General features: G+C 50.4%; 1 protein-coding gene across 1 annotated transcript in view; it reads left to right on the top strand.

Moving 5' to 3' along the window:
* The window catches only part of LOC135902793 (uncharacterized), a 93,814-nt gene that overhangs the window by 7,033 nt on the left and 61,277 nt on the right, over positions 1–25,504 (top strand). Inside the window, exon 2 of the mRNA XM_065433059.2 lies at positions 1,968–1,997. The gene's annotated coding sequence lies outside the window, so the exon portion shown is untranslated. The remainder of the gene's footprint in view (positions 1–1,967; positions 1,998–25,504) is intronic.

Here is a 25,504-nt window from a genome sequence, read left to right as displayed (position 1 = left end):
GGTAGCTGATTCGAGTGTCATAAATAACTGCACTTTTATTAGCTGCGTTTTAATGAACTTCGCTTTAATTAACACCAAAGAAAGTAGGTTCGACTCTCGACCTTCACGATTTCAATTGGAATCAAACTTGGAGATGCGGCCGATTCACCCGTATCTCCAAGTGGGTTCGACTCCCACCAAAAATCAATAGTACGAGTGCCTTAATTAACTCTATTTATATAGCTGTGTGTAAATTAACCTTGCCCTAATTAAGACCAGAGGCCGTCGCTTCGAGTACCTTAATTAGCTATACCTGAATTAACTGTAACCTAATTAGCTTCGTCTTAATTAACACCAATGTTCGTATGTTCGACTCCCATCAAAGGTCGAGGGTTTGGCCTCCAATTTTGGTGCCGTAACACCAGACGGTCAAATTTGGTGCCATGAGCCGTCTAAGGCTTTCATCTTAACGAAGACGGGTTGGAGTGCATACGGCAGGCATTGCCACATCTTGACTGGGACCTTACTGCTGATGTTGGAAAGAAAAGTGTTATAATCATTGCATTCTTCGGGTGATAACATATAGGGCAGGAACTTTGAGATTAACAAAGAAACTTGAGGAAAAGTTAGGACCACGCAAAAAACGATGAAACGAAAAATTTTTTGGTGTAACTTAAGGACACTGGAAGAGAGCGCTGTACATTAAAAAGTAGATAACCGATATTCTAATCGACATTGGCAGAAAGAAATGGAGTTGGGCAGGCCGTGTAATGCGTAGGGCAGGTAACCTGACCGGTGAAAAATTAGAGTTACAGAATGGCTGCCAATGGAATGGAAGCGCAGTTGAAGACGGCAGGAAATAAGGTGGGGTGATGAAATCAAGAAATTTGCAGGCGCAAGTTATAACCAGCTACCACGAGACAGGGGCAATTGGATATCGCTCGGAGATGCCTTCAGCCCGCAGTGGTCAGGAAAATAGTATGATAAAGTTAGTTTCCTAGATTTTCCCATATAAAGCGGGGAGACGACGTGGGCAGTGCGGGCTGGAGTAGTCCTCGCACCATCGGCCAGCTGTGCTTGGGAAACGACAAAGGATGACAGGGAACGTGCCCCTAGTGCTCGGCTCCTGTGATAACGTCAGATGCCTGACACTTGCTATGAATGTGTCCTGAAACGCGGGCGATCAGACTTTTGAATTTAAGAAAGGATGAACTGAAGCCAGACCTACCTGAAAACTAGGACCGTTGGGTAATGACCAACACGTTTGCAAAGACAGTACTGCAGTTTTTGCATGATGCAGAGCTGAAAGCGTTTACTAAACTCACTTTTATTCTTAATGCCTTGCGGCAAATCCCCCAGAAGTAGGAAAAGAAGGCCGGGCACGGTCATTACTGAGGGGGCAAGCTCGCTCCTGCGAATGTGACGTGTGGCTTTCCCTCAAGGACTTGATTCAGTTCGCGCGCAAGATGGTAGACTTACGGGCAACTGTGGCCCCTAAAGGAGTCATATGCAGTAGTTTTACCGGCAGTACGGTTCTGCAGAATTGTTTCTCTTCCTTTTGTTTATTCACACGCCACTTCTTGATTATGACTGCAAGTGGCATAGTTACTCTTCAAAGGAAGTAAACAGATTTAGAGTACACCAAATTCCGATAAAAACACAATTCTGAAAGGGGGGACTCGCACTTGAACGGGGCTTTAAGGGGCCGGTAGGCTTTTCCGCAGGTATTTTTGTGTAGGTATCCCGATAAAAGCACAATTCTGAAAGGGGGGACTCTCTTGAGTGAGGGCTATTCGATTGGAGCGTTGAATCATTTTATGGTAGCTCTAGAACTCTGGGTGTACCTACGCTTTTTCAACAGTGCCCTTCGCGCTTTAGGGCCTCTGTATTAGCACAATCGTTTCTCTTGCTGGATGGATTTGCCACGTACCGCAGGATTTCTCATGACTTAACCTTCAAGCTGTGTTCTTTTCCTTTCCCCTGTGTAGAGGATGCACCCAGCCTGCAAAAGCTTTACGGTAAGCTGGTGAATATCTTTGGCATATATTGGGGAGCAAGGGCCGTATAACTTAAAGCTATTGCTATCTGTCTTGATTGCAATCTCCTGACGTCAAATAACGTTACCGCCGAAGCAAGCACCGATCGGTGACCCGCAGCGTTGTTTGAAAAACCTAATCAAATGCTCTGCTCGTTTATGGGAGGTCAATTTTGCCTGCTTTAAAAGCGAGTAGCATTGCCTACCTGGAGAGGCTCTTCTTATCTAATTGGCTGAGAAGAGACGAGGAAATCGCAGAAGCGGAGAGGGTTTCCAGGGGTCTGAGCTAGCCCGGTGAAAGTGGATGACCGGATGGAAAGAGTGGTGCCGGCGTCTGCAATCGGCTCACTTCTCATTGCTAGGTTTTATGTGGCTAGTTGAAAGCCGCGGTGGCGTGCCACGGAAGGTTCGAAAACACCGCCAAAAATGAATCCTTAGCGAAGAACAGTTCGCAGAGCGATGTCGTATGCGTGTCGGAAGAAATTGAAAACGTTATACTGCCACGCAAGAAAGTTCTCATTATACGCATATCAATTCAGCCTCCCCGGCATCTGCAAATAGCCAGTGTCAGAGTGATCGGCGGGCACCAATCTTTTATTTGTTTTGGAACGGGAAGTCTTAGGCTATTGCGAAAGAACGTTCAGTTTTGTTCGGAATATTAGTGCATCTTTAATGCGTGCACGTCAGTTTGACGCGGTGAGCATCCCCGGTTTTGTGAAGTCACATAAGAAACAGGCGTAGTTGGAGCATCCCGGAAACTTTCGACCGATAGTGGGGCGCTAACGGCTTAAAAGGCGTAGAATCGGAAATAATTATTCATCTTTTGTTCAGTATAATCGTAAATAATCAGTGTGTACACGTCATATAGCAGCTGGAGAGTTCTCTGAGTTTTTGTGACGCTGCGGGGCAGACAGGCCAGGGCGGGGGAGGGGGGGTGAAAAATGTTTGACGAATCGTGGAGGGCTGATTCCAGAAATTGAATTAATACAGCTTGGGATAGCTTTGCGTGATAGCGCCCCAATAGTGTTCCAGTGTCTAAGCGTGCATGGACGAGGTTATTCCATATAGAATGAACCTTTACGCGCTTACGGCGAGTGAGCAGCCACGATTATTTGAGCCAAGGTATCGTTATAGGTAAGCGGTGGTTTCCTGCTCGCTAAAACGCGCTTCTCTCCCTTACTCGCACAGCCGACCGCACAAAAGTGCTGAAGCTGTATTTCTGCAGAACCTACTTAAATATGTAGGTTGTACAATAAATATGAACCTGGTATTGAATGTGAACGTGGTCAAAGGTCGCTCAATATTGTACTTTAGAGGAATCAACGCCTCAAGTAGTCTTTTTTTTTTAAACACCATTATATACCAGGAGTCTGGTGCTGTTTGTTCAACAATGTTATTTTCTTAATATGCGTGAATAGGAAAACACGAGTGCTTGACAAACTACACGTTGTTATGAAGTCACTATGGTTACGGCCTTTAGCAAGCGATCGCGGACGGTCAGTGTCGTTGCGTAGTGGTTCGGTTTAGCTCGCGTCGATCTCTCGCCGACCTGCGGTCATTCCACAGCCTATGGGGGCGGTGCCATTGACAGCGTTCGCATGTGGCATCTGCTGGGCGAGCTGCAATTGCTGTTTGGTCACAACGCCATCGGTTGCCTTTGCGTGCTCGCGAAAGCACACACGCGTCCTCCACTCTCCAGACCTAACAAAACATGGTGGGGCCCGAAGAGCCAATGCTAAGTGACACACAATCAGCGTGTTTCCTTTTCTCAGAAATCGAACAATGATGACGGATGCTCACAGCTGGTCGTTTTAAAGCGGTGTGCTAACGGGGCAACTTACTACTTTTTGCAACCCGTTCGCACCAGGAACGCCGCCTGACTCTACTCACAAAGATTCTTTTACGTGAACGCGTTTCCTCATCGGCCGGCATTCGGATGGATGCTCCCGAGTTACATTCGAGGATGCTCCCGAGCATCCATCCGAATGCCGGCCGATGAGGAAACGCGTTCACGTAAAAGAATCTTTGTGAGTAGAGTCAGGCGGCGTTCCTGGTGCGAACGGGTTGCAAAAAGTAGTAAGTTGCCCCGTTAGCACACCGCTTTAAAACGACCAGCTGTGAGCATCCGTCATCATTGTTCGATTTCTGAGAAAAGGAAACACGCTGATTGTGTGTCACTTAGCATTGGCTCTTCGGGCCCCACCATGTTTTGTTAGGTTAGGTGATAGCCTTCAGCGTCCTACCGAGACGGTCTCTGCATTTGACGGATAAATGCGGAAGAGAGCGCTTATTCGGGACACGAGGTTCTATAACGAAACGTTGTGTTCTTTGGCTGTGTTCGTTAGGGTGTAATAATTTATCATCACAGACACAGCGAAAGTTTTTATAATAAATGCTTATAATGAATGCTATAATAAATCGTTTTGTTTATATCTCACTTTCTTATGTGTTCTCTTGCTTCTTATGCCTGTGGAAATTATTTATATGTATATTTTTAGCACACTTATATCTGCACTTTTTTTTTCTTTTGCGTCTGCCGAATATAGTTTTCTCTATTTAAGTTTTCTCTATATACTTCTCTATAGTAATGCTGCACATTGTAGTCATAATCACGTTTCTGTAGTTGCACTTGACCTCTTTGTTTCTCTCAGTGTACGTTTTGTAAATTTAATTTGTGTCCAGGCATCTATGTAATTTTTTTCTTATACTTACCCACCGCGGGTCCCGTTTACAGCCTTTAACTTTGGGACCCTCGTTTGTAAAACAAATATGCAACCATTACTTTTTTGGTAGTGAATAACCTTGATTTGATTTGATAATTTGAGCTTAGCATACCTAAAGGAAGACGTTTGGTGCTATATATATGGCTGAAATGCCAGTCTTAAGGCCCAACATATAAGCCTAAAACAGCGATGTTTAGCGTCTAGGCGTCCGGTTTCTAGCGATCCGATGTCTACTAAACTATGTGTATGCGACTATATGAAGATAGTGTATGGGCAAACGTGAGCCCGAGCTCCCTTATGTCGGTGTTTTTCGCGGTTCTCTGTGACTTGTTATTTTCATTATTTCAAAAATAATGATCCCCCCCCTCCACACACACATACGCGCGCGCGCGCATGCCCGCACGCACGCACGCACTCACTCACGCACGCAACGTGCAGTAGCGCACGCCTAGAGTTCACACTAAACGTTTTTCGTATGATCATGCGCTTCTATTTCTTCGTCTCTGGTAATATTACTTCTGCATCCACCTGTGTGACCAAAAACACTTGCTCTTTTTGTGGTTCGGCGCCCATCACGGAGCATTACGCAGAAAAAGGACGTATTGCGCAACCTTATTTCCAAAAGAACCTTATGCCTGTGTTCACGACCAGGTTAACTGGTCGTGAACACAGGTCGTGGACCAATTAAATGATGTTTAATTCATACTACCGCAGTTTTAAGTTGCCTTCAGAGGTTCTGCCAGAAACTCGCATGGACCACGGCATCACACATCCATTTGGGTAACTGTTAGACATGTTGTTGCTGTTTCCGGGGTGGCCAAGAATAGCAGTTCGCACAAAAGCGGATCGAGAAGCCATGGTGACATCAAGAAGGCGCCTACGCACCCTCCATTTTGCCGCAGGCAAGCGGAACGAGAGCATCATGCGCCGTAAAATAAAAGCGGCGTAATTGGTTTGACGTTATTCTCGAGCAGGCCGACAAAACATTCGCGGTATACATTGAGGTAGAAGCTTCGAAAATATATATTGACGGCTTGGGAACCATTTGGGGACTTCCATTTCTGACTTCTTTATGTTTTCTTCTTTAGTCGCATAGTTGCGGCCTACTCACTCGCGCGAAAAGACGCGCCCTTTATATTGGCGCATTTACACCGGCCGTAAAATTTCGACCATCCACGAAAACGCGCAAAACAGCCAAAGAAAGCTATTCGCGTTAGAAATTACCAGTCTTTTCCCGAGCGTCGCAGAACTGAAAATGACATCGAGGCTTCGTGCGGTGATGTAACAATACGCAGAGGTGGCATGGTGCGATACAACACGCGAGACAACTGACAACAGCAGGCGAGACAACGAGACACCAGGGTAGAGGGGGGTGGCGGTGGGAGGGTTCTTTTGTAAGTGGCCACCTACGGCCCTATACGCCTCGTGCACTGCCTACAGAGGCGCCACTGATAGCCACCTAGCGGGCGCTTCCAACAGTACGCGCGGGAGCAGTAGCAGACGATAATCCCTTGCAGCAAGCATGGCAGACGTTCGCGCCTGTGATTTCTCTTTTGTTCGGGTGCCACACTGCTTCTTCTGCGGTGACAGCTGTAGGGAAGACGAGGGAAGACGCTGACCTCTGTGGGAGCGGGTATGAACACGATGTTACCGGTGTTTGGGACCCAACATGGTCCACGTACGTACCAGGTGCATCCCGCAGTCAAGCGCCATGAACTCCATTTGCATGATGTGGAGCTCATGCTAACTAGTCGATAAATTTTGTGAAGTAATGCGATCTCTCGATCGTTTTTCTTTAATCCTACCCTTGCCGCAGTGCTGCTTCTGTACCTCAATAAAAGCACCCGTCGTTCGTGCATACTTATATCAAACAAATCCGCGCGGTGCGATGTCTGCATATGCCGTTGTGATTTTTCTGCTGATGAATACATGTGACATCGCCGAAGAAGTGCAGTCTAAGTCGCCTCAAGAAGAATAATAGCGAATTTATTGATGGAAAAACGTACACAAGTCAACGAAGTCGCCAAACGCTCGGGTTAATAAAAGCGCGTGTTAGTGCTGTTGCAAATGGGTCGCAAGCCCCAAGGGTAGCGTTGGCCTGGCGGCCTGGGGCACAACTGGAAGCATCCGAAGGTCCTGGCAAAGCATGAGTCGACTGCTAACAGAACAACTTGTTTATTCTAGCATCGCAAAAGAGCGGCCGGTCAGGTCGACCGAAGTGGAGAGACGGGAGAGCACGCTACTCGACGGAAGAATTCGGAGCCTCTCTCTTGGCGTCCGGGGGCAGCTGCTTTTATACTTTCGGAGTCGAGGGCAAGTAGGAACGGCTTGTGAGAGGCGCTGAGAGACACGTTGAGACAAGAAGTGACGCATCCGCCGGGTCGGCGCCGGTCAGACCTCCTCGCTTCACAGTTGGGGAGCTCCTCTCCCCGGCTGCCGCGCTTTGACAAGCGTGGGCACCAACATGCACACACACACACACACACACACACACACACACACACACACACACACACACACACACACACACACACACACACACACACACACACACACACACACACACGCGCGCGCGCGCGCGCACACGCACACGCACACGCACACGCACACGCACACACGCACACGCGCACGCGCACACGCACACGCACACACACACACACAAAGACACGTGGCATTGAAACATGCCTGGACGCGCTTGGCGGGGAGGCGTTGCGGCAGCGCTGAACAGGCCGAAATGTCCGCCACTTTGAACGAAGGCTCGGCGTCCGTTGCATCCGCGCCGGCTATACCGCGAAACGTAACAGTGCTGTACCGCCGGTGAACTGCCGTTCCCGCTGCAGTTCTTGCAATTTTAAATTCCCCAAGGGAGCTGCTTGGAAACGTACAAAGCTAAAGTCTGACTAACTTTTCAGTACTTTTATATTACTAGAGAGAGGTGCCACATAATATATTTAAAGGCAGAGCAGCGCCAGTCAAAGTAGATGAGCGCTGGCGGCAAGGCCGGGTTTAGTCCTCTGCAGCGTAAGCATAATAATAAATTTTCCGTTGAGTACAAAATTCACATACAAGAGGGGACTACGTTGTGAAACAAACAAATCACTCGGTGTGTTAAGCTGCTCAGGCAGCATCGAGATGTATGACTTCCCAAACGTGACGCGAACTTTTCAGCGAAAATTGAAAAAAAATACCATATGCAGCAACTATTAGCAATTCTCGCCCTGAACTACCTATTTTCTAAACACATTCCCCCAAAAGATAAAATATCTAAGATGCTTTCGGGCGAAAATAATAAAACAGTTAAAGAAGCACTTGCTTGGTATCATTCCGTTAAGACAGCGTGATTTATGCGCTTTACAAACGAGGCAGGGTGAAAACCTCGCAGCTCGAAAGAATCAACGAGTTATGCATGGAGCAAGTATCAACAGTTAAACATGAGTGAAGCCACGCATAAAATAGATGTAAAAACATGCAGTGCATGACAGGTGGTGCGAGGATTTACCGGGCCACATAAACTAACAATTTGAGCTCTTGCAAACTTCTGTAGCTTTAACACACAACACAATGCGCTCGTGCAGTCGTGCTGCCTAGCTAGCCCAACGCGGTAAAGAAGCGGAAAACAATATAAGCGGCAAATGGCATTCCGAACTTTAGCGAAATGCCTTTAAACCGCATGTTGCCCTGCAGACGAACTTCGTCGCTTACGCGTCTATGATCGTGTGGAAAAAAACACCGACGAGACAAAGGAAAGGATGAGAGCAAGAAATTTCCTGCCGAAGCAACGATTCATTTTTGCTACCGTTGCTACCGCTGATGAGGCTTTGCGGGGAATGATTACAACCGTATCGCCGGCACGTTTTCGCCGGTATTTGAGCCCCTCCCACCCTGCAACAATTCTTCTTGGACATTACTTGAAGCTTTGATCACCCTACACATGCCAAGAGTGTTGCACATTTTGCTCCGAAAACGTGAATAAGACAGAGAAGCACTGTCAACGACACAACAAACTACGGCGCGCGGCTGGCTCCTTTCCCGTGTGTTCTGCGTAAGGCCGCCACCAGTGGCGCGCCCATCGGCGCGCATTACGCGTATAACATAAAACTATTCCAATACGTTTTTATTAGAATCTCCTGACATCAAATGTGCGTAACCGCCGACACAAGCATCGGGCGGTGACCCGCAGGGTTGTCTCAACAGACCAATCAAACATTCTTTTCGTTTATAGGAGGTCGCTTTTGTTTGCTTTAAGAACGAACACCATCGCCTACTCTGAGCGGCTTGTCTTATCTAAATGGCTGACAAGAAGCGAGGAGCACTCTCAAGGGGAGAGTGATTCGATGGCGCTGAGCCACTCCACTGAAAATCGATAACCGTATGAAGAGGGTGGTGCTGGCGTCTGCGATTGGTCCGCTTTCCCTTACTTAGCTTGTGGTGGCTGCTCGAATATCGCGGCGGCATGCAACGGAAGCTTAAGAATGACGCTAGAGTGGATCTTCAGCAAAGAGCTGGCAGAACGAGGTCGTAAACATGCAGAAAGTGCTCGAAAACGTTACCCGGCCACGCAAAAGGTTTTATTATACGCAAAGAAACCCATGCTCTCAGGCAGGTGCGAGTAGCCAGTGCGCGGGCAATCGGCGGCAGCCATATTTTATTCCTTTCGGAACGGGGCAGCCTGCGGCTATGCAGAAAAAATTCAGTTTCTTTCGGTATATTAATGCATCTTTAATGCGTTCACGTCAATTTGACGCGGTGAGTTTTGGCGGTATTGTGACGATGCGGGGCAGGCAGGTGAAGTGGGGGTTGTCCAAAAACGTTTTTGACCAATCGGGGAGGGCTGATTGCAGAATTAGAATAGAAAAGTTTGGAATAATTTTACGTTATAGTGCTCCTAGTCTGCTGCTGAAGTGCTAATTGGCTGGGCTGGGGTACGCGTGAGGCGACAGGCGCCCCCACACAATCAGCACTTCAGCAGCAGATGGAATGGACATGTCTACTAGGTGGGAACTTACAGAATGCTACCCCTCTCCCGATAGCGCTGGCACGATCAGAAACGCCGGCAGAACCTCAAAGGCTTCACACCTCCACGGTGCCCGACATGAGACCGACGGAAACACCGTCGGCGTTTGTCAGCACTTGAGATGTGTAGGTGTAAAAAGAAAAAAAATTAAAAAACAAATAAACCAGGGCAGAAAAAATAAGAAAAAAAATACGAAGAAAGACGAAAAGAAAGCGTAGCAGAGAGCCGTGGTCTAAAGAGATTACATGTTGGTAACACGGTTATTCAGCGCCCGTTCGCGGAGTCACGCCCCTCATCACTAATAGTGTTCAAGTCCTTGGCACGTTCGGCAAGACGAGTGCCATGCGATCGGGATGTGAGAGCCGTAAGACAACGAATTTGTTACGCGCACTTCTACATGGTAGACGAAAACGCAAGCCATTTTCTGGCGTTCTGATCAAACAAATATGTTGCAAAATCAGTAGAATGGGTGAAACAATAATTAAAAATTTTGGAAATATAAAAAACCTGTAAAATAAAAATAATACAAGAAAAGGGAAAGGAACGAGACAGGGAGCAGAGTCATCTCCCAGTAGTGCTAGGAAGTGATCGCGAAAAAAGACCTCGAAAAAGGAATACAGAATGAAAAACACTATACTTATACAATAGTGTGGCAAATAAATAGGAACGGAAAGAAAAACAAGGTGCTGTAATCTGTACTGGTGGGTCTGCTCCTACAGTGGAGTAGTGGGCATTCTTTCACCATCACCCAGGTATTTGGTTTGCATATGCGGCGATTGAGTTATTTCGTTACTCTAACCTACGCACGAAGAAACGATTCTCATGTATTCATTTATGCCCTGCGTGGTTGTTCTAAATTTGTGGATAAAATAGGACTCTCTTTGTTCCCGTTCACGGGAAGAGCGGAAGCCTGACTGGATGACTGGAGAAGGGTGACACGTATTTTGTCGAGTGAGTACTCTGGCAAAGTGAGATGTTTTGAAAGTGGCAGATGTGGTAGCATGGGGGCGTGCGCTCTGGGGTTATTTAGGTGGAGTCTGGCCTATATGCTGTTGGACGCAGACATCGCAATGGAGCATATAGATCACATTACGACTGTTACAATTTAGAGGCTCCTCAATTTTGAATGTCAAATCAGAGGAAGTTGCCTTAGCAAGGCAGATTCAAGTCATATGCTCGCAGATCATGTTGTTTACGACGTGGTTTGCCGCCTTATTCCAGGTTTAGAACCGTGGTTGTTCCAGCTCTAACGAGGATATCTGTGAGGTTCCTTGCTCGGCGATAGAGAACTCGAGAGAGGGGAGGAGGGGGGTCTCTGCGAACATTGAAAACAAACGCGTGCTGTGCTGAATAATATTACAGTGTTTCGATAGGATGTTGTTGACGTGTGATAGTGTAGACGAGTAAGTGAGGATAAGGTTCGTTTGATTTTTGAGAAAGCGTTGCTTGAGGTCAGACAAAATTTCATTTTCGTGTAGGGCTGGTGCTCGGCTTATAGCATCGTCAGCAATACTTTCCGGACAGTCTTTCGCCACCAGTACCGCTTTAAGTTCCTTCGAGTGGCTTTCGAAATCTCTCCCGTCAAAGCAGATGGAGCGGTATCGGTGGACTTGGTTATATGGGATGGCTGCCTTGCAATGTCATGAATGGCCGCTTTTAAAATGAAGGTATTGGTGGCGGCATGTTGGCTTCTTAAATAAATTTGTTAATAGGCAATTCTCTTTCATTTGTACAGTGTCATCAAGAAAATTTGTAGCTGAGTAACTGTGTATGAAAGAGATTCATGCAGGAGCTGAATAAAAATCTGCTACGAATTTAAGGAGACGTTCTTCGCCATGGGGCCAAATAAAGAGCATGTCGTCTAAGAGCCTTTTGTAGATGAGCGGCTTCAAAGATATGGCTGCAAGAAATGGTTCTTCACGCGATGCCACTAGTATATACGCTTAATTAGGAGCCATTTTGGGCCCATTGCTGTTCTGCTCACCTGGAGAAAGTGTTTCTCTTCCATTTTGAAGTTATTGTACCTTAATACTAACCGCAGTGCCGACAGCGTGTGCTCGCCTAAACTTAACAGGCGTTTTTGCCTTCATGTGAGCACTGACTGTCGCGTAAATGTGATATGCTTATGGTATGTATGTGTACATGGATACTACGTCTGTTGTAAGCTAGGATCTATATTTGAGGATCTCGAGTCCAGTTATTATGCGGAGAAATTGGTCGGTGTACTGAATGTAAGATGGAATGGTCGGAATGATGTCCTTAATCATGAAATCCAAGGCACTTGAAATTCTTTTGGTTAGCGTTCTTTTGCTTGACACAATGGAGGAGCCACCCGGGTAGTTAGTTTTGTGGGTTTTAGGAAGAAAATAAAAAATGATCTGGGCAGCCTGAATCGGCTGCATTGCTTGAAGCATATCGCTGGATATTTTTCTTCCTTATGCTGTGAATTTGTTTCGTGGTCTATTTCTGGTTCAAACAATTAGTGGGGCTCTCTGCGAATTCTTTAAAAGAAGTCCTTATTTTTTAATTACCGGTCACCTTCTTTGAAGTAGTCAACCTTATGCAAAATTACTATCGCGTCACCCTCCTTTGCAGGTTTAACTGCGACATCTTATCGGTGGCTCAGTGACTCAAATGACTTGCGCTCTTCACATGACATGTGACAACCTGTCATGTGCTTTACGTTTCAGCATACTGTCATGATATGTTTTTGGACGGTGGACATATACATTTCCAACGCGAACTGTGGGGCAAGTAAACGGGACATAACGGCGCAGTTGCGATATATATATGTATTGTCACGATCCGCCCGGGTTCCTGAACGAGGGAGGGCTCGAGGCACCCTCCGTTAGATAGATGCTCCGCAGCGTGGTTGTGACGAACGATGACTGACCCCTGAGCAGCTGTGCTCGTCGGTGTTTATTGGGTGGGGTGCCCAATGTTGCCTACCGAGCATGGCAGGCCACCGAGCCTAGCGTGCCAACGAAGATTACGCCCGAGCGGGCGTCACATGCTTGTTACACCCCCTTACCCCCAGTTTGTTTGTCGACAGCCAAAAACCGTATAAGCTCAAAGTACGAGGCTCGGCCTCCGCCAGAGCCGGGTCGATGGTGGCTGCTACCCAGGGGAGTAACGGTCCGGTGGCCTCCGCCGTCGAGTACTGGGCACCGTTGTTGACGGGGCGGGTGTGGCATCGCCGGGTCCTGCCTGAGACAGCATCGCTCGATCCGGAGGGTCTGCAGTGGTCAGCCTTCTGAGTGGTGACGAGCTCGACACCGGCCCAACGGGCGCCGCACCACTGGCGACGCTTGCCGCCTTTGATGTGGGCGTGCTCCACTGGTAGCGACTGGTGCTGTCGCTAGTCCTCCTGCGGGCCGGAACTCTGAAGTGGCAGTCGAGGGTGCTGGGCAGGTCTCGAGGCGAGGCCTAACATGGTCGGTGTGTCTGTGCCACGTGACCCCGTCTCGCATGCAGACGAGCAGCGATTAGGCGCTAGCAGGAGACACCACCTGTCCGGCGGACCAGGTTTGGTTCCCGGCGAAAACTGGAGTTCCCGACTCCAGCAACGTTCCGTGACGGCACCCTTGCTCAGCAGCCAGCTTCTGCTTCAGCTGCTTCAGGAGCACTGTGGATCGGAGGTCCGGATACAAGATGTCCAAGGGTGTCTTGACCCTCCGATCCAGCAGGAGCTCTCAGGGGGCACAGCCGGACACCGTAGGGCGTGGTACGATACTGAAACAGTATCCGGGCAATCTGCGTCCGGAAATCCCCAGTTTCGCTCTTCTTGAGCGTCTCCTTGTTGTTTTGCACCACCCACTCGGCTGCGCCATTTGAAGCAGGGTGGTACGGCACAACCATCCTCTGGCGGATTCCGTTCTTCGTCAGCCAGGCCAGGTACTCTGTGCTGGTGAAAGCAGGACCATTGTGGGACACGATGACGTCTGGTAACTCCTGGGCGGCGAAGACCTGTCGTAGCGCTCCAATGGCCGTGCCCGCTGATGGAATGGTGACAGGTAGAGCCTCCACCCACGTTGAAAAGTTGTCCACCACCACCAGGAAGTAATGGCCCTTGACGGGTCTCCAAAAATCCACATGTAGGCAGGACCAGGTTCTCTGTGGGAACGGCCAGAGTGTGATTTCCACATGACGTGAGGCCCGCTGATGCTCCTGGCAGATTTGGCAGCTCTGCACCATGTGAGCGATGTCCTGGTCCAGGCCAGGCCACCAAACATGTGGTTGGGCCACCATCTTGGTTTTTCCACGCCAGAATGACCCGAGTGCAGCAACTGCAGGACCCTGGGCTGGAGACGTTGTGGGATCACCACTCTGGAACCCCACAGTAGGCAGCCCTACTGCACGCTCAGCTCAGCGGCCTTGTGGCTATAGGCCTGCCGAACCGATTCCGGCCCACGGGACACCGCCTTGACCACCTGAGACAGGACTGAGTCCCGACTGGTCGCTTGCGATACCGCAGTTCTGAAGAACTCCTCTGGGTACGCGTGCTCCAGCATGAACATTTCAGCAGATTCTGGAACAGCATCAGGCACCTCTGACAGGGGCAGGCGGCTCAGGGCATCAGGAGGTCCCAAGTCCTTTACCGGACGGTAAACCAAGCTGGTAGGTGTAAGTTGCCAGCCTCAAGGCCCAGCGTACCACTCTAGGTGATCCCTGCACAGGAACTGCCTTGTCAAGCCCCAGCGGCCCCAACGGCGGCTTGTGGTCCGTGATCGCCTCGAACTTCCGTCTCGACAGATACAGGTGGAAGCGTTCGACACCGAACATGAGGGCCAAGCCTTCCTTATCCAGCTGGCTGTAGCGTTGCTCGGCAGCAAGAAGCCGACGAGAAGCAAACTACACAGGACGTTCCTGGCCATCCTTGTCCCGGTGTGCCGAGACGGCTCCTACGCCGTACGGCGACGTATCTACAATCAGGACGACAGGCTGGGCAGGATCCAAGTGTACCAGCACGGTAGCCTTGGCGATTAGCTCCTTGCTGCGCTGGAAGGCCCGGTCCTGATCCTTGTTCCAGACCCATTGCTGACCATCTTGAAGCAGAAGATGGAGCGGCTGTATATGCTCCGACAGGTTCGGCAGGAAACTCCTGTAGAAGTTGATGAGGCCGAGGTAGCTCTGAAGCTCCTTCTCGTTCTGAGGCTTAGGCGCCTTGAGCACAGCATCAACTTTGCGGGGAGCCGGAACTAGTCCAGCCCGGGAAATGACATAGCCCAATTGCTCAACACTGGGGGCCAGGAAAGTGCAGTTTTCCAGCTTGAGCTTTAGACCGGCTTCCTGCAGCCGTGCCAGGACGTTGTGCAGGTTCTGCAGGTGGTCCCCGCCATCGCTGCCAGTAACCAAGATGTCATCCAAGTACACCGCCACGTGCCTCATGTCCCTGAAGAGGTTGTCCATCTCCATCTGAAATATGGCTGGGGCTGAGGCCATGCCAAACTGTAAGCACGTGTACTAAAAGAGCCCCAAAGTTGTCGATATTGTGACATACTTCCGGGAGGCATCCTGGAGCAACAGCTGCTGGTAAGCATCTATGAGGTCGAGCTTGGTAAATTTATGTCCACTAGACAACGCTGACGAGAGATCTTCACTCCGGGGCAATGGGTACTTATCGACGGTAGCGACGGGGTTGATGGTATCCTTGAAATCTCCGCAGATCCTGACACTGCCGTCTCCCTTGAGGACTGGTACGATGGGAGCGGCCCATTCAGACGTCTTGAAGGGCACCAGGGTGCCCTCTCGTGCAACCGTTCCAGCTCCTGGGTGACCTCGTCCTTCGGGGCGAGCGGCAATGGGCGATGCTTGAAAAAACAGTGGCCGGGCTCCCTCAGGTACATAAATGCCAGTCGTCATGCCGGCGAATGTGCCCACCTCTGGCTGAAACAGGGACTTTGACTCGGTTAGGAGGCTGGGGACGTCTTTCACCGCATGCAGGCTGGCTTCCTGGTACTCTGGCAGACGAACGCCCAGTGCATGAATCCAGTTTCGGCCTAGCGGCGTCGGCGACGACCCCTTGGTTAAGTAAAGGGGAAGGGTTGCCTCCCTGTCGCCAAAGCGAACGCTGACCTGTGCCTGATCCTGAACCTGAGTGAGCTGCCCGTGTAGCTGCGCTTCACGCCCGAAGCCTCGACGGACATGCTGGGGAAAGTACGCTTGAAAAGTTTCCCAGCCATTACTGACACGCTGGCCGCTATGTCCAGCTCGATGGAAATGGGGGGCCCGCAGATTTCGACGGTCAGCATGTACGGCGGCACAGACGACGGTACAAAGCCTGTGTGCCACATGTCGGAAACCGGCGGGTCCTTGGCCAAGACGTGGAGCCTGGCCGCGGAAGAACTTGAGCCTGCTGCCGCACGCCCCCGCCGGATACCATTGCGACGCTTACTCTGGCCGCGGACTTGTGTGGTACCTGGGCTTGAACCAGGCTGCTGCTGCTGTTAGCTGTTCGTCCTCCCCCTTCGGCATACCCGTGCCAGGTGCCCAGTTTTCCCGCATGTGAAGCATTGTGCTTGAGAGAACTGGCACTGTGAGGGCGAGTGGGCACCACCACAGCGACCGCAGGTACGGTCCTTTGTCGCCAACTTGTTGACCGCCGCTTCCGCTGAAGGTGAGCCAGTCGCATGGGCAATCTTGCTGGCGTCCTTGGCGTCCGCTGCCTTCACGTCGTCGTCAAGCGAGGGGTCGGCAAGCCCCAGGAGTCGCGTCTACATGGCGGTGTTGATGCCGCAGACGAAATGGTCCCGAAGCAGGGAGTCCAGCTGGTTCCCGAAAACGCAGGCACTCGCTAACCTTCGTAGAGCAGCGACGAACTGCCCGAGGGTCTCTGCTGCCTCGTGGCTCCGGTTGTTGAAGCGGAAACGCTCCATTAGTGTGGATGGTGCCGGGTTGAAATGCGAGCGCAGTATGGCGAGCAGCTCACCCAGCGTCTTAACATGTGGCGTGGCTGGCTTGAGAAGGTCCAGCAGGAGACTGAAGACGCGGGTCCCGCAGCTGGCAAGGAAAATGTCCCGCTGTTTGACCTCGAGTGTGTCGTTTGCCAAGAAGAACACGTGGACTTTTTCCTCGTAAATTGGCCAGGCGGACCCATCTCCCTTGAACGGCTCAAGCCTTCCGTAGAGTGGCATGGCGGCAGCAACGGGGGGCGATGCTTTGCCGCTCACGGCGGCCTGGGATGATCCGTAGCTACTCGTCGCCAGTGTCACGATCCGCCCGTGTTCGTGAACGAGGGAGGGCTCGAGGTACCCTCCACTAGACAGACGCTCCACAGCGTGGTGGTGACGAACGATGATTGACCCCCGAGCAGCTGTGCTCGTCGGTGTTTATTGGGTGCGGTGCCCAATGTTGCCTACCGAGCATGGCAGGCCAACGAAGATTATGCCCGAGGGGGCGTCACGTGCTTGTTACATATATGTTGTACCGGAGCCCTTCAGCGCCAGTTCTGTGCCAGGACAGAGAAAGAAGTTGGCGCTCGTGCGTCTCGCTCTGTCGGTTTGTCGGGCTGTGGCGGCCTTGTGTCATTGGCCCTTTTCCAGACGCCGTACCGATGTTGCTGTCACGAACACGCCTGTTACATTTGGTGGAGGTTCTGGGTAGTCCCTTTCCTCGTCCTGGAGCTCCACAGCCATATTTTACCATCTGCCGGTGCAATGACTGAGGACGCCACTCCCTCTCAAGCCGCACCCACCCCCGCGCCTGCCATGTGTGCTGGTGTGGTTCGTCAGCGTGACCCTTGGACATTCAGTGGTACTAACGATAGCAATGTCGAAGACTGGGTCTCCGAGTATGAACGCTGTAGCACTAAAAAAAATTAAATAATTGGGTTTTGCGTGCCAAAACCACTTTCTGATTATGAGGCATGCCGTAGTGGAGGACTCCGGAAATTTAGACCACCTACGGTTCTTTGACGTGCACCCAAATCTAAGTACACGGATTTTCGCATTTCGCTCCCATCGAAATGCGGCCGCCGTGGCCGGGATTTGATCCCGCGACCTCGTGCTTAGCAGCCCGACACCATAGCCACTGAGCAACCACGGCGAGTTCGGTGTGGAGCTCATAACACGTAAGATGACGCTGCCAAGCTTACTCACGTCATCTTTTACCTGACTGATGTGGCCAGCTTATGATTTAACAATCATGAAGTCTATTTGATGACCTGGTCGGTTTTCAAGGGAACTATGACTTCATTCAGTGGCCAGCTTATGATTTAACAATCATGAAGCCTATTTTACGACCTCGTCGGTTTTCAAGGAAACTCTCACTTCATTCATCGGTCGGCAAGCCATGGGCAAGCTTCGCGCTGAGCACCGCCTCCATGGCAGAGCTAAACAAAATGGTGAGACCTTCACGAGCTATATTGAAGACGTTATAGACCTCTGTAGACGGGGGAATGCTTCAATGGTGGAAACAGAGAAAATAAGGCACATCCCGAAAGGCATAGACGACGATGCCTTCCATATGCTGGTAGTCAAGAACCCTCGGACAATTACCCAAGTAATCGAACTGTGCCAAAGTTCCGATGAGCTGCGTAAAGAGAACCTTTCCATGCGTAGTACCACTATGTAATTCGCGGAAATTTCAGCCTTGGAAACCACACGTACTGGAGCTGAATATTCCGTCCTGTTGCCGCAAATTCAGCAGTACATCCGTGAGGAAGTGGCCCGCCAGCTCTTCCTTGTGGCATTTGTTCCCGAGTCCCCTATCACATTGGACGACCCGCTCCGTCGTGTGATTCAGACGCAAGTCGCTGAGGCACTGCCATCCCCTGCGGCACCAGCGCACGTTACAGCGGCTCTCACTTATGCTGAAGCCGTGGCTCGCTCGTATGCGCGACCGCCGCCAGCGCTAAGCAGCCCATTCACCAACTTCTACTCGCCGCCACGTACCGTACGCCCGGTTTACGCACCAGTTCCGGTTCACTTCCCGGACCCTCTCACAACCCATGGTGTACTCCGGATAATCGCGCTGTCTGGTACGCCTGCGGTATTGATGGGCATGTTGCGCGCCACTGTCGCCGCCATGTAGGGTATTTTCGTCACGTCGCGCCCCGCTTTGAATACGCACCTCAACGACCAGAACGCCATCTTGACGCTGACGCTTCGAACTCTTAATCACGTTGTGTCCCCTTCAGTTAACGTCGGTCGCCTTCATCTGGCCGCCGCTCCATTTCCGCCATGCTTTGGTGGTCGAATGCTCCGCCGAGGGAAAACAAACAGCCGCAATTCCTGAGGCGAGAACTACGCTGCCGTCGAAATTTTCAAGGCTTCATACGTTGCCCCCTAATGTAATCGCAGCGTTCATAGATGGTGTCGCGACCAAAGCTCTTGTCGGCACAGGAGCTGCCGTTTCTGTGATAAGTGTACTACTGCGCCGCAAACTGAAAAAAGGAGTGACGATACCGTTTCCAGACCTGTCATTACGGACGGCCAGCTCGCAGCACGTTAAGCCTTTGGCTGCATGCACCGCTCGTGTTTTGATTGAAGACGTGTCGTATGCCGTCGAATTTGTAGCCCTGTCGCGTGCGTCGCATGATGTTATCCTAGGCTGGGACTTCCTTTCCGAACATCACGCTGTAGTCGACTGCGCGCGTGCACAACTGGCCCTGTATCCGTTCAGTGTGATAATCGCAAACCATACGTGCCCGTCTACTAAAGTGGTTGCCGCTACCGACGTCGTCATTTCTCCGTTCTCGGCCACCTTAGAGTTCATCCTCTGTGACTCTATCACTAATTCAAGTGCTTCTTTTACGCCGTCTGAAAGTTGTGCTCGTCGCCGGAACCTCGTACTTTCGTTTGCCGTCGTCGAACTTGCTGATGGTTGCGGCGCCCGTTTACGGGTGCAATATCTATCCCTGCCCTCCAACATTATTACACGGCGAATGCCTCGGCCATCTGAACACTTTTCATGAGATTTTCCCACCCCAGGCATCTTAAGATGTGGCACTACTGCCTCTTGATGCACTTACTTCTGCCACCGCAACCGCCGAACGTGATTAAGAAGTCTTGTCGCGCAGCATAGATAACGCCCTCATTCAAGCCCAGCGCAGCCAGGTCGTTCAACTATTTGAACGTTTTCTTGCCTTTTTTTTACCTGGACCAACTTTCCTTGGGGCGCACGTCTGCGGTTGTTCACCTTATTGACACTGGTGACCATGCTTCACTGCACCGGCGTCGCTACGGGGTATCACCGACCGAACGCCACGTTATCAGCGATTACGTCGACGATGTGCTGAAACGCGGCATGATTCAAGAATCGCAGAGTCCCTGGGCTTTTCTGGTCGTGTTGGTGCGTAAAAAGCATGGTTGGATTAGCTGTTGCATCATTAATTACCACCGACGAGACAAGATTATACGCAAGGGTGCCTATCCACTACCGCGTATTGACAACGCCCTGGATTGTCTTCAAGGAGCCGAATATTTCTCGTCGCTCGATCTGCGCTCCGGCTACTGGCAAGTGTTTATGGCTGAATCCGACCACCCAAAAAAGGGCTTTGTCACCCCTGACGGTTTATATGAATTTAATATGATGCCTTTCAGCCTTTGCAACGCGCATGGAGCTTTCGAGACGATGGTGGACTCTAATCTCAGATGAATAAAATGGCAGACGTGTCTCTGCTACTTAGGCAATATAGTAGTAGTATTTTCTGCAGATTTTTTCTCTCACATACACTCGCCTTGAACAAGTTTTCGAGTGTCTCACTGCCGCAGGATTGCAGATAAACTTGAAAAAATGGCTGTGGCTTAGGTAAGGTTAAGCCCAGGATGCGAAGCATACTAGCCTTTATTTTAGTTGTTGAACCACTGTTTAGCCTGGTGAACTGCTGTTGCTTGGCTATATTTGGTTCGGCTAGACGAAGAAACAACTCATGCATTACTTCTTCGCCTTCAAGAGTGGAACGCGACAGCGTTCTCGTCGACCCGCCAAGGGGTGTAAGACAATGGGCTACAGGGCAGCGACTACGCGCCCCGCATTGGACGCGGTGAGCGTCGAGCAAAGCAGCGTTCGGCGCGGCAACGAAATGTGCGCCTGAGCAAGAGACGCACGCCTTAGAAACAGCGCGTTTCTAAGGCAACACCGCATTCACTAGAGGCGCTTTTGTACCGCTTTGAAGCGTTGTACTCGTGGCTCAGTGGTAGCGTCTCCGTCTCACACTCCGGAGACCCTGGTTCGATTCCCACCCAGCCCGTCTTGCAAGAGTTGAGCCAAAGCCACTTCTCCTCTGTCGTGACGTCACGGTGTCACGTGATTTCATGGTCACCGCCGCGCCTGAGGAGCTGGGTTGAGCCCTCGTAATATGCTTCGCATAAAAGAAAATCTCATTTTGGCGCCCGGGAACTTACGATCTTAGGCCATGTAGTCTCGAAAGAAGGCATCTTACCAGATCCTGCGAAGCTTCATGCGGTTGCCAATTACCCCAAGCCCTGCACTCTAAAGGGGCTCCGTAGCTTGATCGGCTTGTGCTCGTATTTCCGGCGTTTCATCCGCAATTTCACCTCCATTATCACCCCCTTGACGCAGCTTCTTGCCGGCAGAACTGACCTCTGGACTTGGAATCCCGAGTGTGGTGAGTCATTTACAACGCTTTGCCGACTCCTCACGTCCCCTCCAATACTATTTCACTTTGATCCTATCGCACCTACTGAAATCTACACGGACGCTAGCGGTATCGGACTTGGTGCTGTCCTCGCCCAATGCAAGCGTGGTTTTGACGAGTATGTTGTGGCCTATGCCAGCCGTACACTAACAAAGGCAGAGCTAAATTATTCTGTAACGGAAAAGGAATGCTTGGCCATTGTTTGGGCTATCGGGAAATTTCGTACTTACCTGTGCGGTCGTCAGTTTGACGTTGTCCCCGACCACCATGCCATCTGTTGGTTATCGTCATTGAAAGATCTCACTGGATGCCTCGCTCGCTGGGTTTACGCCTTCAAGAATATGATATTCGTGTCATTTATCGCTCGGGAAGAAAACACTCGGACACAGACGACCTCTCCCATCCACCCCTATCTTCTGAAGCTGTCTGCTCAACAACTTCCATCTGCGATTCGTTATTCCTTACCATCACCGACATGCTGGCGGAACAGCGCAAAGATCCCTGAATCGCCTCGCTGCTTGACCATATATATCGACCTGACTCGCCCTCACGCACCCTTCTTCGTCAAGTTCCACACTTTGCCGTTCGCGAAGGCTTATTGTACCGTCGCAATTACTTAACCGACAGCTGCAGGTGGCTCCTTGGTATTCCTCGCCATCTGCGCTCGGACATTTGCAGCGTTTTCCACGATGACCCCCAATGTGGCCACGCTGGCGCATTCAGGACGTACTCCCATCTTCATCTGCGGTACTATGGGCGCGGCATGTATCACTACGTTCACCAGTATGTTCGGCCAAATCCCTGCGTGTCAGCCCTGCGAGACACCTCCTCACAGCCCCGCCGGCCCTCTACAGCCATTGCCTTGTCCTTCCCGACCGTTCGACCGCGTTGGACTCGATCTTCTCGGTCCCCTTCCGAACACTCTTGACGGCAACCGGTGCGTCATTGTCGCCGTGGACAACCTCACACGGTATGCTGAAACATCGGCGCTGGCCAACCGCTACCGCGAAAGAAGTTGCTTACTTCCTTCTTCATCACGTCATTCTGCGACATGATCCACCACGTGAATTGCTAAGCGACCGTGGCCGCGTGTTTTTCTGAAACGTCATGGGAGCCCTCTTAAAGGAATGTCAGATTGTACATCGCACCGCCTCAGCCTACCATCCTCAAACTAATGGCATAACGGAACGTTTCAATCGTACCCTTGCCGACAAGCTGGCGATGTACGTGTCCGGCGATCACACGAATCGTGACCGGGTACTTCCATTCACAACGTAGGCTTATAACTCTGCCACCGAATCTACCACTGGTTTCTCACCTTTCTTTCTTCTCTATGGAGGTGAACCCTCACACTGCTTAGACACAATTCTGCCATACCGACCTGACGTTTCTGAAGAAAAACCTATTTATGAAGCTTCTGTTTATGCAGAAGAATGCCGTCAACTGGCGTGTTCGTTTACCTCGCAAGACCAGTGTCGTCAAAACGACATGACGCCTCGGCATCTACTGCCGACTATTCATCCGGTACGCTGGTTTGGCTAGGCATTCCACCCACCACTCTCGGCCTTTCTACCAAGCTCTTGTCCAAATACCACGATTCTTACACAGTCCTAGAGCAAACGTCGCCCGTGAACTATGTCATCGGGCCGGTCGAACCAGTTCCCAACAATCGCCTTTCCGAGGGCGCGAAACAGTTCATGTCGCACGGCTTAAACTGTGCTACGACTCGCCTGTACTGTCTGCTGCCTAGGTCGCCAGGTCGGCCCCTTTCTGCGCAGGAAGTGTTGTACCGGAGCACTTCGGCACTAGTTCTGTGCCAGCACAGAGAAAGAAGTTGACGTTCGTGTGTCTCACTCTGTCGGTTTTGTGGGCTGTGGCTGCCTTGTGTTAGTGGCCCTTTTCGTGACGACGTGCCCACGATGCTTATATATATATATATATATATATATATATATATATATATATATATATATATATATATATATATATATATATATATATATATATATATATATATATATATATATATATATACCCAATCTCTATTGCAAAAACCAGCGTCTTCCAGTGTGAAACAAGGGCGTTTTTTGGCAATGGGTCACACTGGGACAGACGCTGGCTACACTGCCATGACGCTGGGGCGCACTGGTTTGTGCTGTACAGGCGCTGGTTCTGGCTGCAGTTCGCTGGTTCGCACTGGAAACTGCGCTGGTTTTGTTTGTGCCGCGCTGGTTCCAGTACGCAAGGACGAGCGCTGCTGAATATAAATGCTTTATAAAATTTCATCGCTTGATACTAGTCTCTTGTCCTAAATAACGCTATATCTTGGGGTCGTAAAACCCTATTTCGTGTCGCAGCTTGTAATAAAGGTGCGTGAGCTGCCCTGTTATTCATGGACATTTAACACTGAAGATTACTGTCGTTTTTTTGTTCATTTTCCCTTTTGACTGGGCCGATAGCTAAGTTCTTGAATGAAACCAGGCAAACGCGCCGGACGCCGCGTTTTTTACTGGTTCGCACGTAACATATGACTGGGAGTTGTCGCCATTGTCGCAGTGTTGTGGAGTGGACAGGAAATATAGAAGTCGTTCAGACGCGCGCGAACGGACCCCGAGTTCGAAGCCTATCGCTGGCTGATATTATCGCACTGATAACAAAGCTGAGGTGATTCGTGTGCTTCCACTTTCACTATTGTACTAAAAAAAGTTATGGGGCTCAAATACACATATTTTAGCTTTCGCCAGCTACCCGCTCCGAGATTGGTCTCCACCGATGGTTAGGCCTAGCGTATCCGCCGAGTGCGTCTTCACGCTATCGGCGCGCCTAGGCTCAGGAATCAAGAAGTCTAAGAAGGATGAATCACTCTATATTTCAGCTTTCGCATCGGTGTTCTTAAATAAACAATTTTTTCATGTCTACAGTGCCAGCACAAGAAGCGATGACTGCTGATGTGACGCGTCATAACGCAGGTATACAGGCTCTCGCCGAAGGCTCCCCAGCACTAGCCTGCGCTTCTCTGACGAAGATATACGACTAAACAGACGTGTTTACTGAAAGGCATCACTGAACTAAGAAAACGTTGCATATCCATTGCGTGAAGAACAAGAAACGGCTATCGAAATCGGCAGTAACAGCCCATACAGCGTCCCGGGTCAGCGGCTCATTTAGGACTTTTTTCGTAATTAAAATACCTATCGCAAGTGAAAATCGATGTTGTGGCGCTTCCGAGCATGCTACTACATACGGACAGCAAATTGTTCTTTGTAGTACAGGCGTGAGATTGAGTTGTTGGGCGATAACGCATCTACCATGTCTGTGCGAGACGTAGCTGTGCGAAACTAAAACTGCTTCTCGATTTTGACATCCGTTTATGTTAGTCTGCTGGCGTGGCGTAGCGGTATAGACCAGAACACGCTAGTCTCGCACCCAGACTAACCGAACGCATACTCTCGCACCCGGGTTGCCCGGTCGACCGGCGCTATATTGTACTGGGCTGCCAAAGTGTGTTCGCCGGCGACCAGTAGACATGGCAAGCGCCAGCTCTAGGGCTCCAAAGTGCGGAAATGTGCCCGTTCACACGGATCCAAAGTAGAAGTCATCTGGGCATCATTGCGTCGTGTTTGGATGCCAAAACAACCAGCGGAAAAGGAGCAGGTTGCTTAGCGCTGTTTGCGAAGAGCACAACACACGTAGAGAATCGTGCCGGTGCGGTGTTTTCAGCCTGCGCCGATTTCCATCCGCAACGAAGAATGCCAAGCTGCGCCACCGGTGGATAGCTGCAGTAAATAGGAAGAACTACCAACCCAGTGAAAATGCACGAGTGAGTATTCGATCTGTGTATATTTTGGTGCCACGTTCAACTTTGCGCCCTACAAACGTAATACGCAGGTTTGCTCCGAGCACTTTCTGGGCAACAAGCCTACAGAGCAGAATCCCGCGCCGGTGCTTCGCCTTGGCTATAACAAAAAGGCAAGCCTTTTCGTATTTTCATTCAGGCAGAGCTCCCGACGGTTAAGCGGAACAGTTGAGTTTGCGGTTAGCGATACTTGCAGCTGGTGCACGGAATGACCATTAAGCGTGAACGACAAGTTGTAGGCCTTGCTAGTGAGCGTTATTGCTAATGAAAGTAAACCGAAGTCTGCTCGTCACGTAGC

Source organism: Dermacentor albipictus, chromosome 1, assembly GCF_038994185.2.
Source record: "Dermacentor albipictus isolate Rhodes 1998 colony chromosome 1, USDA_Dalb.pri_finalv2, whole genome shotgun sequence".
NCBI classification, from domain to species: domain Eukaryota; kingdom Metazoa; phylum Arthropoda; class Arachnida; order Ixodida; family Ixodidae; genus Dermacentor; species Dermacentor albipictus.
This window is presented reverse-complemented; position numbering and strand designations above follow the sequence as displayed.